General features: G+C 37.5%; 1 protein-coding gene across 1 annotated transcript in view; it reads left to right on the top strand.

Moving 5' to 3' along the window:
* The window catches only part of RhoGAP19D (Rho GTPase activating protein at 19D), a 528,281-nt gene that overhangs the window by 81,931 nt on the left and 428,427 nt on the right, over positions 1-17,923 (top strand). The gene's annotated exons all lie outside the window — the stretch shown is intronic.

Raw genomic sequence — 17,923 nt, 5'->3', positions numbered from 1 at the left:
TGAATATAATACCTTCTTACATTTCTTCGGGACACCTTGGTTCCACAAAATATCCCTTACACTCTGGCAGATGATGTTTGCTTGTAGTATTCTGTTTTCAGTTTCCTTGGTAATCTTTCCATCTTCTGTGATCACACTTCCTGAGTACTTGGAACTTTTAACCCCTTCCAGACTTTTACCATTCACTTTTATCATTTCCCCTTCCTTCCTTCCTTTCTTTCTTTCTTTCTTTCTTTTTTTCTTTCTTTCTTCCTTTCTTCCTTCCTTCCTTCCTTCCCCTTTGTCATCACTATTGTTTTATTTTTCTCTGCTTACTTTCATTCCAAATTTTTCTGTCTCTTGATTCCATACATCTACTTGTTTTTTGTACTTCTGTTTCATCCTCACCCCTTATCACTATATCATCTGCAAACAACATGGCTTTTATTGCCTGTCTTTCCAATCTCTGTGTAATGTTCTTATGAATTTCATCCATGACTATGATTAATAGTATGGGGGTAGTACACTTCCCTGTCACAGACCAGTTTCAACTCTAAACCAAACCATTTTGTTTTTCCTATACTTGTCTTCACACTACTAACACAATTTTTGTACATAGCTTTTATCATTAGCACTTCCACTCTGTTAACTTGTTTTTTTCCTTAATGTGTCCCATACCAACTGTCTGGGCACACTGTCATAAGCCTTCTGTCTTTTCCAAACTCCCATCTTTTCTCCATCATATGTCTTAATGTAAAGATCAGGTCAAACATTGATCTTTTGTAAAACCATATTGTTCTTCTTCCATTTCTCCTTATAGCTTCCTCCTCAGTCTTCCCTCCAATACTCTCTCAAATATCTTAGCTATATGGGCAATAAGGGTGATCCCTCTGTAGTTATTGCATTCCTTTTTATCACCTTTTTTAAATATTGGGATAATTAAACCCTTTCCCCACTCTTCTGGGATCTCTTTCTTCCTTCCTATGGATAGAATTGCCTCATTCATTTATCAGTCTTCCATGGACTGTACAATTACAATCTGATGAAGTTTCTAAAAAATTGGTATATATTAGTCTAAGAGGTCTGGGTGAATTTCTGTGTTGAACAGAGTGGAAAGTGTTTCAACAGTATTTATATGTTTCAATTGCTTGTTCCCATTTCATTAATTAAAAGTATCAAATAAAGAAAGCTAGGAATGAGGTGGGTACTTGTATAGTCTCAAAGGAATGAGTGCAATGTATTGTATGTTCCTCACATGTAATATTTTATCAGACTTAATTATCAAATATAATTCATTTCTCACGTGGACACCCACAAAAAATATATCTATAGATTCAGTTTTTTCTAAATAAAGTGTACCTTCTAGGAACTTGCACAATACCATATGTTCATTCTTCTTTGAGCAACTGTACATAGGAAAAAAGCAATTGTAGGTCAGCATGGGAAGAGGAAGCAACACAGTTTAGACAAGGACAAATTCCACATCGTTGTGTGCTGCAATCTATGGGATATCATTTGACTGGCTTAACAGAAACTTTTGCCGGATTTTATGCTATTGGTTTTACATCGCACAGTCTCAGGCAGGTATTACAGCAATGATGGGATAGGACAGAGCTAGGAGTGGGATGGACACTGCCATGGCCATAATTAAGATACAGCCCCAGCAATTTACTTGGTGTGAAAATGGGGAAACTATAGAAAACCATCTTCAGGGCTGCCAACAGTAGGGATCAAACCCACCATTTTCCAAATGGAAGTTAACATCTGCATGGCCTGAAATGTGCTGCCATCTTACTCTGAGATAAAATACTGCATATAAAAAGAGAAGTAGTACAGTAATCTCTAATGTGAAAATCAGGGCACACAAGCTTGCCAATCATACCAGATCATTGGATTCTATTTTGGTATCTTCCATTTTCGTAAGTGATTGTAAGATTAACTGCCATCTAAAACGATAGGCTTACTTCTGACCTTCAGTAATGTTATATGTTCAATATCTGTTCAACTAAATGCTAACACAAATGATGCTTGACTTTTCAAGTCTCTTCATATCTAAGCATTTGTAGTCATCAAAGAATAACTGTACCACATGGTAGAGTTCAGTATTTTGATAACTTCAGCTGTTGCCTCAGTGCTCTTGGAGCTTGATCATATTACTCAAAATTTTGGCAGCCACATAGTTAACTGTATGGTTTTATTTTATGATTAATTTTACTCTGCACAATTAACAGAATTCAAAGCATTGAGAGACTATAAATGGGAACAAGGCTCCTGGAATTGATGATACACTCTCAGAATTACTGACTGCCTTAGAAGGACAGCTGATTCAGAAAGTGATGGAACCAACCAGAGGGAAAAATATCCTGGATGTCGTGCTGATAAAACCAGATGAGCTCTATAGGGAAACTGAAGTAATAGATGGTATTAGTGATCATGAAGCTGTTTTTGTGGTAGTTAAAAATAAATGTGATAGAAAGGAAGGTCTTAAAAGTAGGACTGTTAGGCAGTACCACATGGCTGATAAAGCAGGCATGAGGCAGTTTCTAAAAAGTAGCTATGATAGGTGGAAAACGGTAAATATAAATGTAAACAGACTCTGGGATGGGTTTAAAGAAATTGTTGAGGAATGCGAAAACAGGTTTGTACCATTAAGGGTGGTAAGGAATCGTAAAGACCCACCTTATTATAATAGAGAAATAAAGAGACTAAGAAGGAGGTGCAGACTGGAAAGAAATAGAGTTAGAAATGGCTGTGGAAGTAAGGAGAAATTGAAGGAACTTACTAGAAAATTGAATCTAGCAAAGAAGGCAGCTAAGGATAATATGATGGCAAGCATAATTGGCAGTCATACGAATTTTAGTGAAAAATGGAAGGGTATGTATAGGTATTTTAAGGCAGAAACAGGTTCCAAGAAAGACATTCCAGGAATAATTAATGAACAAGGGGAGTGTGTATGTGAGGATCTTCAAAAGGCAGAAGTATTCAGTCAGCAGTATGTAAAGATTGTTGGTTACAAGGATAATGTCGAGATAGAGGAGGAGACTAAGGCCAAAGAAGTAATAAAATTTACATATGATAACAATGACATTTACAATAAGATACAAAAGTTAAAAACTAGAAAAGCGACTGGAATTGATCAGATTTCTGGGGATATACTAAAGACAATGGGTTGGGATATAGTACCATACCTGAAGTACTTATTTGATTATTGTTTGGTCGGAGGAGCTATACCTGATGAATGGAGAGTTGCTATAGTTGCCCCTGTGTATAAAGGAAAGGGTGATAGACATAAAGCTGAAAATTACAGGCCAGTAAGTTTGACATGCATTGTATGTAAGCTTTGGGAAGGCATTCTTTCTGATTATATTAGACATGTTTGTGAAATTAATAACTGGTTCGATAGAAGGCAATTCGGTTTTAGGAAAAGTTATTCCACTGAAGCTCAACTTGTAGGATTCCAGCAAGATATAGCAGATATCTTGGATTCAGGAGGTCAAATGGACTGTATCGCGATTGACCTGTCTAAAGCATTTGATAGGGTGGATCATGGGAGACTACTGGCAAAAATGAGTGCAATTGGACTAGACAAAAGAGTGACTGAATGGGTTGCTATATTTCTAGAAAATAGATCTCAGAGAATTAGAGTAGGTGAAGCTTTATCTGACCCTGTAATAATTAAGAGGGGAATTCCTCAAGGCAGTATTATCGGACCTTTATGTTTTCTTATATATATAAATGATATGAGTAAAGGAGTGGAATCGGAGGTAAGGCTTTTTGCGGATGATGTTATTCTCTATAGAGTGATAAATAAGTTACAAGATTGTGAGCAACTGCAACGTGACCTCGAAAATGTTGTGAGATGGACAGCAGGCAATGGTATGTTGATAAACGGGGTTAAAAGTCAGGTTGTGAGTTTTACAAGTAGGAAAAGTCCTCTCAGTTTTAATTACTGCGTTGATGGGGTGAAAGTTCCTTTTGGGGATCATTGTAAGTATCTAGGTGTTAATATAAGGAAAGATCTTCATTGGGGTAATCACATAAATGGGATTGTAAATAAAGGGTACAGATCTCTGGACATGGTTATGAGGGTGTTTAGGGGTTGTAGTAAGGATGTAAAGGAGAGGGCATATAAGTCTCTAGTAAGACCCCAACTAGAGTATGGTTCCAGTGTATGGGACCCTCACCAGGATTACCTGATTCAAGAACTGGAAAAAATCCAAAGAAAAGCAGCTCGATTTGTTCTGGGCGATTTCCGACAAAAGAGTAGCGTTACAAAAATGTTGCAATGTTTGGGTTGGGAAGAAGAAGAGCTGCTCGACTAAGTGGTATGTTCCGGGCTGTCAGCGGAGAGATGGCGTGGAATGACATTAGTAGACGAATAAGTTTGAATGGCGTTTATAAAAGTAGGAAAGATCACAATATGAAGATAAAGTTGGAATTCAAGAGGACAAACTGGGGCAAGTATTCATTTATAGGAAGGGGAGTTAGGGATTGGAATAACTTACCAAGAGAGATGTTCAATAAATTTCCAATTTCTTTGAAATCATTTAGGAAAAGGCTAGGAAAACAACAAATAGGGAATCTGCCACCTGGGCGACTGCCCTAAATGCAGATCAGTATTGATTGATTGATTGATTGATTGATTGATTGATTGATTGAGAAAAAACTGGAATGGCAAAGCTATTTGATTTAGTTTGTAAGATGTATGATACAGGAGAAGTGCCTTCCAATTTTATAAAGAAGGGAAAAAGAAAGAAAGAAGGTGCTGACAAATGTCAAAACTCTAGTTTTAATGCATTTTATTTACAGAAGAATGAAAAGACAAGTTGAAGCCAAGTTGGGAGAAGGTCAGTTTGCTTTTTGAAGAAATATAAGAAAATGAGAGGCAATATTGACTCGCGTCTCATCTCAGGATCGAACTAAGAAGGGCAAGCCCACATACATGGCATTTGTAGATCTAGAAAAAGCATTTGGTAACATTAATTAGACCAAGCTATTTGAGCTTCTGAAAGTGATCGGAATCAGATATCGAGAAACTATAATCTGTACTAGAATCAGTCTGCAGTGCTAACAATTGAGGGCTGTGAGAAAGAACAAGATATCCAGAAAGAAGTGAGGTAGGGCTGGAGTTCGCCCCTCCTCCCTTTCATTGTGTGTATAGGACAGGCAGTAAAGGAAATCAAAGAGAAATTTGGAAAAGTAATCTCAGTTCAAGAAGAAGTAATCAATACTCAAATTGCTGAATGGTATGGACAGTCTTGCAGGAGAACAAAATGAAAATAAATAAATAAATAAATAAATAAATAAATAAATAAATAAATAAATAAATGTAATAGATGCAGTAGAATGGATATATTAGATTATGAAATTCGGTCTAAAGGAATTAGATGAATTTTGTTGTTTAGGTAGTAGAATAACTAATGATGACAAAGTAAGGATAACATAAATTACAGACTAACACAAGCACGGAACACCTTTTTTAGGACATAAATCATACATTTTACAAAGGTGAAAAATGAGAGTATCCTCCTAATTCAATACAATAAATATTCCGTCATTAGACGGAGTAAACAAATTCAAACATGTTTTGGCTTGTTTGAGCCATCTTCAGTGAAAAATGAGAGGAGATTTGAAATAATTTACATAATATAAGTTGAAAAAATGCTAAAAAAAACATAATGAAGGAGCAAATGAAAAAACAAACAAAAGAGCCTAGACGGAAACAAAATTAGCACAAATATACAATATTTACATCAATATGCAGAGCAAAAAACAACTCACTGCGACAAAATTCAGTGAAAAGTTGTTAATTTAAAATAATAATTGAAACTAAAAACTGTGTTAATCTAAGAAAACAAAGGAATGAAAAAACAAATGGTGCAGACGGAAATGAACAATAGTAGCACATAGTGAGGTTGTGGACCTCATAGTTTACAAAATATTGTTTGGTAACAATAACAGACAGGTTGAAATCACTGTCGAAAATCATCCTTGTAGAAACCCATCACATTAAATTGGTCAGGAAGGGAGCAGGAGCAAACATTCTGAGAAACCAAGCCTGATGTGACGTGCAGGCGAAAAGCCTGTGACAAGGAAAAAACACCAATGAAATTTAAAGCTTTAGAAATAACAGCATTCTCAAAATCTTCTCAATCTAGCGGTCCCTTTCTTGATTATTGTTTCATAATGTTGGCTGGTGTCTTGCCTTATTATAAAGGGTCGGAAGGGCCGCGATATAAAATTGAGAAGCTGTGTTAGGCAGAAGACAGATGCATAGTAAGCTGTAAGTGATCTAGCGGAAACCGTCAATGAAGCTCTAATGGTGTTTAGCAGGTGTTGTCCTCTCAAATGGCCTGGCCTCTCAAAGTAACGGTCTCGTTCGTGTGTTCGAGTCTATTGTTGAGCGAGTTGTTTTTTGCTCTGCATATTGATGTAAATAATGTATATTTGTGCTAATTTTGTTTCTGTCTAGGCTCTCTTTTGTTTCTTTTCTTCATTTGCTCCTTCATTATATTTTTTAGCATTTTTTCAACTTATATTATGTAAATTATTACAAATATCCCCTCATTTTTCACTGAAGATGGCTCATACGAGCCAAAACATGTTTGAATTTGTTTGCTCCGTCTAATGACGGAATATTTATTGTATTGAATTAGGACGATACTCGCATTTTTCACCTTTGTAAAGTGAAAACCGTCAATACGGAATGATTCTAATATCTTGTAATAAATCATACGTACATTATCATTATAGACTGTTATGCCTTTCAGCGTTCAGTCTGCAAGCCTCTGTAAATTTACTAAATGTCGCCACAATCCACGATTTGCAACTAGTGTTGTGGCCTCATTTAGTTCTATACCTCTTATCTTCAAATCATTAGAAACCGACTCTAACCATCGTCGTCTTGGTCTCCCTCTACTTCTCTTACCCTCCATAGCAGTGTCCATTATTCTCCTAGGTAACCTATCCTCCTCCATTCGCCTCACATGACCCCACCACCGAAGCGAGTTTATGCGTACAGCTTCATCCATTAAGTTTATTCCTAAATTAGCCTTTATCTCCTCATTCCGAGTACCCTCCTGCCATTGTTCCCACCTGTTTGTACCAGCAATCATTCTTGCTACTTTCATGTCTGTTACTTTTAACTTATGAATAAGATATCCTGAGTCCACCCAGCTTTCGCTCCCGTAAAGCAAAGTTGGTCTGAAAACAGACCGATGTAAAGATAGTTTCGTCTGGGAGCTGACTTCCTTCTTACAGAATACCGCTGATCGCAACTGCGAGCTTACTGCATTAGTTTTACTACACCTGGATTCAATCTCACTTACTATATTACCATCCTGGGAGAACACACAACCTAAATACTTGAAATTATCGACCTGTTCTAGCTTTGTATCACCAATCTGACATTCAATTCTGGTGAATTTCTTACCTACTGACATCAATTTAGTCATCGAGAGGCTAATTTTCTTACCATACTCTTTGCACCTATTTTCAAGTTCCAAGATATTAGACTGCAGGCTTTCGGCAAGGTCTGCCATTAAGACCAAGTCGTCAGCATAGGCCAAACTGCTTACTACATTTCCACCTAACTGAATCCCTACCTGCCATTTTATACCTTTCAGCAGATGATGCATGTAAACTACGAACAGCAAAGGTGAAAGATTACAGCCTTGTCTAACCCCTGTAAGTATCCTGAACCAAGAACTCATTCTACCATCAATTCTCACTGAAGCCCAATTGTCAACATAAATACCTTTGATTTTAATAATCTACCTTTAATTCCATAGTCCCCCGGTATAGTGAACATCTTTTCCCTCGGTACCCTGTCATATGCTTTCTCTAGTTCTATGAAACATAAACACAACTGCCTATTCCTCTCGTAGCATTTTTCAATTACCTGGCGCATATTGAAAATCTGATCCTGACAGCCTCTCTGTGGTCTGAAACCACACTGGTTTTCATCCAACTTCCTCAACCACTGATCGCACCCTCCCTTCCAAGATACCAGTGAATACTTTGCCTGATATACTAATCAATGAGATACCTCGATATTTGTTGCAATCCTTCCTGTTCCCTTGCTTATAGATAGGTGCAATTACTGCTTTTGTCCAATCTGAAGGTACCTTACCAATACTCCATGCTAATTTTACTACTCTATGAAGCCATTTCATCCCTGCCTTTCCAATATACTTCACCATTTCAGGTCTAATTTCATCTCTTTCTGCTGCCTTATCACAATGGAGTTTATTTACCATCCTTTCCACTTCCTCGAGCATAATTTCACCAACATCATTGTCCTCCTCCGCATGAGCTTGTCTGTTCGCAACACCACCAGGATGATTTCCTTTTACACTGAGAAGATGTTCAAAATATTCCCTCCACCTCTCCAGTGATTCCCTGGGATCTATTATGAGTTCACCTGAATTACTCAAAACACTGTTCATTTCGTTTTTCCCCTCCCTTCCTAAGATTCTTTATTACTGTCCAGAAAGGTTTCCCTGCTGCTTGACCTAGCCTTTCCAGGTTGTTACCAAAATCTTCCCATGACTCTTTTTGGATTCAACAACTATTTGTTTCGCTCTGTTACTTTCATCTACGTACAAATCCCTGTCTGCCTCGGCCCTTGTTCGGAGCCATTTCTGATAAGCCTTCTTTTTACTTTTACAAGCTGCTCTCACTTCATCATTCCACCAAGATGTTCGCCTTTTCCCATCTTTACACACAGTTGTTCCTAGGCATTCCCTTGCTGTTTCTACTACAGCATCCCTGTATGCCACCCATTCACTTTCTATATCCTGAACCTGCTTACTGTCTACTGTTTGAAACTTCTCACTAATCATTTCCATGTACTTCTGTCGAATTTCCTCATCCTGGAGATTTTCTACCCTTATTCGTTTGCAGACAGATTTCACTTTCTCCACCCTAGGCCTAGATATACATAGTTCACTACAGATCAGATACGGGTCTGTATCATCGAAAAATCCGCGTACATTCCTAACAGATTTCCTGAATTCGAAGTCTGTTAAGATATAGTCTGTTATGGATCTGGTACCCCTAGCCTCCCATGTGTAGCGGTGAATAGCCTTATGCTTGAAGAATGTATTCGTAACAGCTAAACCCATACTAGCACAGAAGTCCAGCGAACGCTTCCCATTCCCATTAGCTTCCATATCTTACCCATATTTACCAATCACCCTTTCGTATCCTTCAGTTCTATTCCCAACTCTCGCATTGAAATCGCCCATTAGCACTATTGTCCTTGCTGTTGACCCTGACCACAATGTCACTCAGTACTTCACAAAAATTGTCAACTTCATCCTCGTCTGCACTTTCACATGGTGAATACACGGACACAATTCTAGTCCTAATTCCTCCAACTGACAAATCTACCCACATCATTCGCTCATTTACGTGCCTAACAGAAACTATGTTCCGTGCAATGGTATTCCTGATAAAGAGCCCTCCCCCAGACTCTGCCCTTCCCTTTCTAACACCCGTCAAGAACTCTTTATAATCTCCTATCTCTTCCTCGTTATCTTCCCTTACCCGAATATCACTTACTCCTAGCACATCCAAATGCATCCTCTTTGCTGACTCAGCCAGTTTTACTTTCTTTCTTCCATAAGCCCCATTAATATTGATAGCTCCCCATTGAATTCCATTTCGTTCGCCAAGTTGTTTCCAAGGAGTCCCTCGCCTGTCAAATGGGAGTGGGACTCCGTTACTCCCATAGGTCCGAGGCTTGCTTGAAATGTTCTGAACTCGGTAAATTCATGAAGCAGGATGCTACCCTACTTGCACATAGTCCAAGTGAGGATCTCTCCTCTAACGGGTTATGGACCACCAGTGAATTGTATAGTCCTAGTCGCCTTAGCACAAGGAGGGCCATGACTCAGAATATGTCCGAGATGCCCACTCCCATTCCATAGCAACTTGTATCCCGACTCTCAGGACCACTTACTAGGCCACTCAGCCGTTGCCCATGGTTCACGAACTAGGACGTGACTACAGTAACCCACAAACATGAACCATCCACAAACATGACTGTTTTTAAAAAAAGAACCATTATAAAACTTTGGTATTCTTTGGAGTGATCTAACATGTCTGTTCATTGATGGATTAAGATTTTGTTCCGTGGGTTCCCATTTTCACACCAGGCCAATGCTGGGGCTGTACCTTAAGGCCACAGCCACTACCTACCCAGTTCCATCCATCATTTCCCATCCTTGCTTCACCGAAAACCATCAGTGTGTCACTGCAACATTAAATTACTAGCAAAAAGAAAAAAGTAATCCTGCCATTCACCTTTGTTATACTGGGTGAATCGACTACCTATATTTCTTCATATTCATGCAATCCACAGTTTATAAACTAATGTGAAAACATGTCCCGTCGTCCAATAGTAAGTTCTTGTGTAGGCACATGGCTTGAAATATATGTAACTTTTGTTGACAAAGCAGCAATACGGAAGTAATAATAAATGATGAGTGAACAAATGCATGGATCCATGCTTCACATAGAAAAGGAAAGCACCATATAAATCAGACACTAAGTTGACATGGAAATGTTACATAGTAAGAACAAATGCAGGAGACTACTTACGTGGTTAACAATCAACGGCGAGTTGTGTGTTTGGAGGTTAAAGACCCACAGTGGAAAAATATTTTTGTACATTTAAATCAGTCTCACATGAGCCATAGTAATGAAGACCAATAGTAATTGTGATCAAATTTGACCTAATCTACTATTTGCATGTTAGATGGCTCTTAATGGCTTACCACAACAATTTAATTTCCAAACACTTTGGTACACTTAGATTCCAAAAGTATAGATTTGAAACTTTGCTACATTAAAGAATAAGTATGTGGCTGTGCTGTTTTTCTCCTGATCGCATATAAATAAAACAGGGCAGCTTTCAACACAGCTAGTTTAGAAGCATTCAAGATAATTATTTCTATTTTTCAAGTTTTGTACCGTGCTCAAAAAAGTCGTATTATAATTTCATACTGTTTGCCATCTTACCTCAAATCTGTTTACAGTATGAACTGTAGGTTAATGTCTAAGGCACAAAGTGACACTAAACCCAGATCAGGTTCGATGTTTGTCTGATAGGAGCCATTTGTCTTGTCAGCCAGTTTTAAATCACCACTTGTAAGGTCGGTGGTGTATTGGCAGCATGTGTAGGACTGAGGTAAACATGGCAAGAGTACTCATTTCTGCCACTGACCACATTTGAATTGTGACATTGCTGCAAAAAGAATGATGAACAAAGTGGATGTTACTGCTCATGTTGGAGTGAGTCAGTGATGTCTCCAGAGTTGCAAAAGATCAGGGAGACTTGAACGTTTGGTGATTGAAATTAGCCACACAAAACAACTTGGGAGGATTCATATTTGTTGCTTTCACCATAAACACCTTTTTATCTTTTATTTTAATGTGTTGAGCACAGACTGAATTGTGTCGAGGTTGGCCACCAAGATGTTCTAGTACGCAAACATTTCCTATATTATTCATAGTCTGGGAGTTCAGCATCTTGAAATCCCATAGGCACATGGTTCAAAATGACACGTGTTAAAAATTTCATTAACATTTTGAGTTCTCCCATGCAAGCACCTTTTCAGTAAATGAGGATGGATGAGATCTTTCTAAATTGACTTTGTAAGGAGCATTGCTTCTTCAGGAAGATCATTGTGTTTGTAAGTTTCCTTATTTCTGTTGCACTTTCATCATGAACCACACAGATTGTTAGAACTTCTCATCTGTAGAAATCATGTGAAATAATGTTACCCATACAGCCTCCCTCATTCTTTTCAAGTCAACTATATTGCCAGTTATTGCCTTGCCACAAAAGTACTGCAGCCTGGCTATTTTAAATGAAGATAGTCTGTTTTATTATTATTAACATTGCAATTTAAAGCTGTCCCAGTGGCAGTACTGCTTACAGTACTAAGACAGTGAAGTAAAACATAAATTACATAACAACAACAAAAGTACAACAAGCGCTTCCATATTACAAGAAATTTTATTGAAACCAGAAATTTCATAACAAAAGCTGAATAAAGAGGAAGTACATTAAAACGAGACAGAAGAAATGATTTAACATTCGGAAATGGCATACGAGTACTTTTACACAATTAACTAAATTCTAGCTAATACGGCCCTCGGTAGTCTGGCCTTTCGGTAATCCAGCCTATTGTTGAGATGAGTTTCTGTGCTGTTACAAATTGGTATCGATGGCTGTGCTACATCTTTTAACTGGACGCCAACAATGTGTCAACAAATTGTGGCTTCAATCGCGGTACAATGTCTCCAAATGATAGGAAGTATGTTACCTTAGATTTGAAGCAGAAAGCAGAAACTTTCGACAGGTTTTTAGTTTTAACAGTGATGACCACTAGCCCAGTTTGAGGAGAACGTTGCCATCTACTACGAGGAAGTAGTGCCCTATATAAAGTATTGTTGGGTCTATCAAGGGTGTCTGGAATCTCTTGAATGTGCTGATGGTTAGTCGGGGTGCCATAGATAAAAATAGGAGTGTGTCCATTATCCAACCGTAACTCCGATTCATTGCATGACATTTCCGTTAGAAAGGGAATGGTAGTCTTTAATGTGTCTATTATTGCTGGTTTTGTCCAGTGTCTTCTAGTTCCTCCATTCTTAAATGGTTCGATGTTGTCAGTCAAGGTCCCAGTACCTTCAAAGAGCTCATTTCCTTGGTATAGCCTGAAGCGTTCAATGGCAACATGACGACGACTAAGATGCTCATAATTCATTGTCCATCTCTCCCCGTATTTGTTCCATACAGTCTCAGATGACATTTAGCCACTTGACAACATCGGGCATTGTAGGATCTGATGTAAATAATACTATGATCTGGATTGTACCAAACTCTTACATTTCTCTATATGGTGTCCCCATGCACATCAGAACTTGACATTGACTGATGCGCCTGTGGATTAGCAGACATCTGTGTACCATGGGAGGAGAGGTAAGTTAAAGGGACTAAGATACAAACGCAAATCATAGTCTGGTGTGCGAGGTCAAGATAGTAGTGTGAATTGGGTCACGGTAAATGGGGTTTCACAAGTTAATCTACTTTATGGGATTATTCTCAACTTTTGTTGAGGTGCATTTATCAAAGATATATTCCTACAGTAAGTTGTTCATAACCTATGTAGGTACATTATTTATGAAACTACCTACATATTTATTTCACTTCATTAAATTATTCCATCAAAAGTATGTTAGGTACAAAGAAGTTTGAAATTCACTTTTGAACTAATTTTGATTGCAACTCTGCATTTATTACCTTAATATCAGGGAACTTAAGACAACTGGGGGTAAATTTAGCTTTATATGTTGATACATGATTATCTGTGTTTTCTGTTTCTTGTCACTTTTGTTGTTTGGATTTGTTGTTGGTTACAGGTAGTCTGTATGTGACAACATGTGAATATTGTGTGCATGTGTTTAACCGGTATATGTTAATAGTGAAAGGCTAGTAATTTAAGTGTATCTAACGTACTGTATGAATGTTCCTGGCCATTAGTCCTCTCAGCTTCCTGTCTGGTTGTACTGGTTTTAACTCTTGATTCATCTGTGTCGGTGTGACGTAAAGCCCCTAGCAAAAAAAAAAAAAAAAAAAAAAAAAAAAACCTCTTGATTCTGCTCAAATTTAAGACTAGTTTGAGACTGGAAGAGGATTTACTCAGTCGGAGAATGTAATTGGGAAAGAAACATGGTTTTAAATCGCTCTCTTTACCAACCTTTCTTCTGGTTTCCCAATTGAGTTCCATGTGAAAGTCAGGATGGTACCTAAAATCTGTTGATGGGTTACTGCATTCAGTTTATGTTCCTTTCATAAAGGGATGATTTCCTTGCAGATTGACAAGACTGTTAGAAGCTATATAATACTGTGAACCACAATTGAGAAAATCTTGAATTATTGTTACTTCATGTACGGGGCTTTGGGACATAGTGGTCAACAACCGTGTAAATTTAATGTGTTAAATCTGTGTAATAGCATGTGTGGTTGTGGTGTTTGTGCTGTCATGTACTTCTGAATGTGGGTAGTAAAATGAATTTGGACAAACTTCATGATTTGACATCCTGAAGTCAACATTTGAAATTTGTTGTACTCATCAAACACAAAACTATCTGTGTTACAGGTCTAAATGTGTTGATATTCTTTTGATAATTTCCTATGTTTGGAATAAAGATGGTAATTTCTTTTGAAGAAACTGGGGCAGATGTATTTATTTCTTTGTGGATGTAAAAGTAATTAGCTGCAATTAGCTAGGTAGTGGTAGATTTTTCAGATAAAAGTGCTGAAAGATACCTGACTAGCTTCTAATAGCAACAGAAACTAGTTATCTAATGATCCATCAAAGACATACGTTGACATAAAATAAGAACAGCACTAAAATTTTGGATCATTCTATCAGCTCTACAAAATTCTTCCCACCATACATTCTCTGCAAAACAGAAATTTTGTTAATATGTAGAAAGTAGTCCAAAATGAATCAATTTTTTTAACAAGAACGATTGACTTGTCTTACTCGTATTCAATTTTTTTTTTGAGGGGTAACTGGTTCAAGAAATTTAAAATTAATCATGGGAGAGGAGATTCATTATTATGTCTTTTCACGAGAGTTTAATCCTGATGTAAACGTGGTATGTCCACGCCTCCGCCAAAAAGAGAGTTGTGATTCGCTGAGCATGTAGTACCGACCTCCACCCCGTCGGCGTCTTGTGTTCAGATGTACAGGGCTGCGCATTGCATACGATAACAGTGTGAAGATCTGAACTCTTGAATAAACGACTAAACCTGGATTCTGTTCACTTAGTTTATTGAACACATTCACAATGCACTGCCTATGGTCACTTCTGAGCGGTTTTCCTCTTTTGTGCTGCACTACACGCGTTGGTCCTACCTCTTGCTCCATTTCTGTTTATTATACAAGGGAAATAAGAAAATTAAAAAGAAAATGTAGAATAGTAAACAGGAAAATCAAAGAGGGTAGGGAGAATAGAGAAACTAGAAAACAGCTAATAAGGGAACTGAATAGAGCGAAAAAGGAAGCAAAAGAGAGATATATGAATGGCATACTTCAAGAGGGTAATGACCACAAAGGGAAATGGAAAAAGCTGTATTCATATATTAGGAATCAAAAAGGAAAAGGAATCCAAATTCCTACAATGGTGGGAGAAGGGGGTGAACACTATTTAACAGATACTGAGAAAGCAAATCTATTTAGTAGTGAATTCAGAGATTCAGTAGAAGATTGTCAGGAGTTGGAAACAGTAACAGAAGATAGAGTGGGAGAGACACATAGGGAAACAAGAAGCTTCTCATTCACAGATGAAGATATTTTCAGAGAAATCCAACTGCTTCCGCAAGGAAAAGCAGCAGGAAGTGATCAAATTACTGGGGAGGTATTAAAGACAATGGGGTGGTACATAGTGCCTTATTTAAAATTTCTCCCTGACTGTGTCATAAATAAGTGTAATACCAAAAGAATGGAAGGAATCTATAATAATACCAATTTATAAAGGTGATAAAAAGAAAGCAAAGAACTACAGACCAATCAGCCTGACCAGTGTAGTTTGTAAAATACTGGAGAGTTTAATAGCAGAGTACATCAGAGGGATAATATGTGATGATAAAAATTGGTTCATGAGGAGCCAGTATGAATTTAGAAAGAAATTTTCTTGTGTGGCACAACTGGTGGGATTTCAGCAGGACATATCAGATCAGTTGGATTCAGGAGGCCAGTTAGATTGCAAAAATAGCCATAGATCTTTCCAAAGCCTTTGATAGAGTGGAACATGGAATATTATTAAAGAAATTGGAGGGAATAGGATTGGACGTAAGGGTTATACGTTGGATAAGAACATTTTTAAATTCAAGGGTTCAGAAAGTCAGAATAGGAAATAATGTATCACAGGAAGAGAAAGTTTGGAAGGGAATTGCACAGGGTAGTATAATCGGTCCGTTCCTTTTCTTAATGTACACAAATGATTCAGGGAACAATATAACATCAAAAATAAGATTGTATGCAGATGACATAATTGAGGATTGTTCAGAATTACAAAGGGACCTTGAGAGTATCCAACAATTGGTTGAAGAAAATAATATGGAGGTTAATGGAGGCAAATCAACTGTTACAACATTTACAAGCAGGAGCTTTAAAACTGAACTTGAATATACTTTGGATATGGTAGCTATCCCAAAAGATGGCAAGTGCAAGTACTTAGGTGTGAGATTTGAAAGTAATTTGCACTGGAAGGGTCATCTTGATGACATTGTTGGGAAAGCATACAGATCGTTACATGTCATAATGAGGCTACTTAAAGGATGCAACAAAGAATTAAAAGGAAAAAGTTACTTAAGTACGGTTCGTCCAATATTGGAATATGCAAACAGTGTTCGGGATCCTCACCAAGAATACCTAAAAAAGAAATTGATAGTGTACAGAGGAAAGCAGCAAGATTTGTAACAGGGGATTTCAGGAGAAAAAGTAGGGTATCAGAAATGTTAGAGGAACTCGGGTGGGAAATTTTAAGTAAGAGAAGGGAGAAAACTAGACTTATAGGATTATATAGAGCCTATACAGGAGAAGCAGCATGGGGAGAAATCCGTGAGAGGCTTCAGTTGGAAAATAATTATATCGGTAGAACTGACCACAAGTACAAAATTAGAAGGAAGTTTAGCAGAAGCGATTGGGGTAAATTTTCATTCATTGGGAAGGGCGTGAAGGAGTGGAACACTTTACCAGGGGTAATGTTTGATCCTTTTCCAAAATCTGTACAGATATTCAAGAAGAGAATGAACAGCAACAGGGAAAATAAATGAAATGTTAGAGGGCATTCGACCAGTGCAGACTATTGTAAATAAAAAATGTGTGTGAAAAAATTAATTCCATCCCCTGGTCCATGGAGTTTGGACAGCCAAAGTAGGGGACTGCCTGTAGGGGTGAAGTACAGTGGGAACTTCGAGGGCCCTGGGACTGCTAAGGTAGCTGTGAAGGCCCTTCAGGAACTCTGAAAAGTTGTGGCAAAAGGGGCTCTGGTTAAGACGCAGTAGGTCGTTATGCTACTTAGGTTCCAAAATGGGTAAAAAAATAATAATAAATGCAATGTAAATTTGAATCTTATACCAGTTGCATAGTATTATTTGAAGTATTCCACATACTGTATGAGTTGACTATGTTTGTAAGTATAGGAGATATTGTAAGTAGAATGTTGTAAACAATATAAATTTATTAAGGATCTGTTTGTTTAATAGAAAAATTGTTAGCGTACATTGTATATTATTACATTCTAAAAAAAATTTCTTCTTCTCTTGTTAATTTAAAATTTAGTGCTTGACAATAATGTATTTTAGTGTACCATTTGCCACAGAGGTAGACACCTCATTTGCAAATAGAGATTTTGATTTGATTTGATTTGATTCTCTCACTATGAATACTTACACTGACTGCTGCTGCTGCAAGATGCAACACCTTATCTCCAAGCTGTACAACTTGGGACTTTACCTCACTAAGAGAAGAGTTCCTGCATTACACTACGCCTTGTGCTTTCATTTCTCATTATTTAATCACTTTTTTTTAAACATACATATAGCGATATATATATGACAACCGTATTTTAATTTGATTACGTACTCTTCCAAACTCTCTAAATATAATAAACTAAAATAAAATAAAATTAATGCCATGTACTACTTTTCTTCAAGCTCGCATACAGTCAAGTGAGTGAGACGGTTGCTTCTCCAATCAACTACATCTGTGTCCACGTGCAAAGGCACATGCTCCGCCTATTTGTGAACATCAGGATTAAACTCTCATGGAAAGACATAGTTCATCCCAGCACCACACATTGTTTCGAGTCATTTTGTGTAAGTTTCTTCAAAACTTAAGGCTAATCTGGATAATGAGCA

The sequence above is a fragment of the Anabrus simplex genome, chromosome 2 (genome assembly GCF_040414725.1).
Source record: "Anabrus simplex isolate iqAnaSimp1 chromosome 2, ASM4041472v1, whole genome shotgun sequence".
In the NCBI taxonomy this organism is placed as follows: domain Eukaryota; kingdom Metazoa; phylum Arthropoda; class Insecta; order Orthoptera; family Tettigoniidae; genus Anabrus; species Anabrus simplex.
Note: the sequence above shows the minus strand (reverse complement) of the source record. Positions and strands in the feature narration are given on the sequence as shown.